We start from the raw sequence: 2,551 nt of genomic DNA on the forward strand, positions 1-2,551 counted from the left end.
TGGAATTTCAATGGTTTTGTGTGAGTAAAATAAGGTTTCGTAAATGCGAATTCCTAACTATATATGGTCTATAACCTATGGTTTTTTCAGTGAATTTTCAAGGTTTTGTAAATGCTAATTCCTAACTATATATGGTCTATAACCTATGGTTTTTTCAGTGAATTTTCAAGGTTTTGTAAATGCTAATTCCTAACTATATATGGTCTATAACCTATGGTTTTTTCAGTGAATGTATATATATACATACATATATAAACATATATCATCTGTATATCTATATAAATACAAACATAAATGCATGCATACATATACTTATATGGATACAGATGCATGTTATTTACATGAAAGTTTAAAAAACACTAATAAAAGCAAAGCTAAAAAGCCACCTCATTACAAACAGAATGGCTTTAACTTAAACGAGGGCGAGATCTATTGCATTTTCAGTGCTTGTTTACTTTGGTTCCATCAAGAAGGCATTCAGATGTGTCACACATTTGCCATAAATTCTGAATGTTAGCACTCTAGTTGCACATTAGATCACTGTAGTAAAGCTACTGCTCACCAGGGACGTCTGCTGCTGGTATTCAAAGTGCATGTTTCAGTCTGCATGTCAGAATTGTTTTAATGAAATAGAAGAGGATTTGAGAAGTCACTCAAAATGATCCCTAATTTTTCTTTCTGAAGCACTAATCATACTTTCTATGGCAAAATTAACCCCTCATGTTGTTCCTTTTTAAATTGAGTGTTTTCAGACTTACCACTTCATTCCAATCAAGATGGCTTCTGGTGTGCCATACTTTTGTCATAAGTAAGACTGTTAGCGCTCTAGTTGTTCTTTAGAACACTCTGGGACATTCTGTCATTGGGCTATACTTGGGGTACATCTGGGTGATATTTGGGCTACATTTAGGCTCTTTTGTCTCTGGTGGCCATCTTGGGAGACTGTATGTCAGAATATTTTAATGAAATTGAAGAGGGTTTGAGAAGTCACTCAAAATGTGCCCTAATATTTCTTTCTGCAGCACTAATCATAATTCATATGGCAAAATATACCCCCTCATTTTGTTCCTTTTTAAAATTAAATGTTTTAAGAGTTACCACTTTATTCCAATCAAGATGGCTTCAGGTGTGCCATACCTTTGTAATAAGTAGGACTGTTAGCGCTCTAGTTGTTCTTTAGAACACTCTGGGACATTCTGTCATTGGGCTATACTTGGGCTACATCTGGGTGATATTTGGGCTACATTTGGGCTCTTTTGTCTCTGGTGGCCATTTTGGGAGACTGCATGTCAGAATTTTTTAATGAAATAGAAGAGGATTTGAAAAGTCACTCAAAATGTGCCCTCATTTTTCTTTCTGCAGCACTAATAATACCTTCTATTGCATAATATACCCCCTCATTTTGTTCCTTTTTAAATTAAATGTTTTAAGAGTTACCACTTTATTCCCATCACGATGGCTCCAGGTGTGCTATACCTTTGTAATAAGTAGGACTGTTAGCGCTCGAGTTGTTCTTTAGAACACTCTGGGACATTCTGTCATTGGGCTATACTTGGGCTACATCTGGGTGATATTTGGGCTACATTTGGGCTCTTTTGTCTCTGGTGGCCATTTTGGGAGACTGCATGTCAGAATGTTTTAATGAAATAGAAAAGGATTTGAGAAGTCACTCAAAATGTGCCCTAATTTTTCATTCTGCAGCACTAATCATACTTTCTATGGCAAAATATACCCCCTCATGTTGTTTCTTTTTAAATTAAATGTTTTAAGAGTTACTACTTTATTCAAATCAAGATGGCTTCAGGTGTGCCATACCTTTGTAATAAGTAGGACTGTTAGCGCTCTAGTTGTTCTTTAGAACACTCTGGGACATTCTGTCATTGGGCTATACTTGGGCTACATCTGGGTGATATTTGGGCTACATTTGGGCTCTTTTGTCTCTGGTGGCCATTTTGGGAGACTGCATGTCAGAATGTTTTAATGAAATAGAAAAGGATTTGAGAAGTCACTCAAAATGTGCCCTAATTTTTCATTCTGCAGCACTAATCATACTTTCAATGGCAAAATATACCCCCTCATGTTGTTTCTTTTTAAATTAAATGTTTTAAGAGTTACCACTTTATTCCAATCAAGATGGCTTCAGGTGTGCCATACCTTTGTAATAAGTAGGACTGTTAGCGCTCTAGTTGTTCTTTAGAACACTCTAGGAGGCTGCAGTAGAACACAAAAGAATCAACTGACAGTCTCTGTCCTTGTTGGATGTACATGTTTTACTGAGAATGTCAGACTTCATTTTCACATGACTGAGAAAGATAATGTGAATTTACAGAAAATATGCTTTCAGTTTAGCTTATAGATCCCCTTCCAAACCACTGTGGGAAAATCATGAGATATTAGTTTTCTTTCAAACAATATTCATGATATCACAGCAGAAGGTTTTTCACATGGTAAAATCACCTTAGAACCCACCACAATTCCTAAAACGAGTATGGTACCATCAACAAATGATTTATAATGTAACTAAAGTCCTAAAACCCTCTATTAACTACAA

This window comes from Lissotriton vulgaris, unplaced genomic scaffold (assembly GCF_964263255.1).
Source record: "Lissotriton vulgaris unplaced genomic scaffold, aLisVul1.2 SCAFFOLD_394, whole genome shotgun sequence".
NCBI classification, from domain to species: domain Eukaryota; kingdom Metazoa; phylum Chordata; class Amphibia; order Caudata; family Salamandridae; genus Lissotriton; species Lissotriton vulgaris.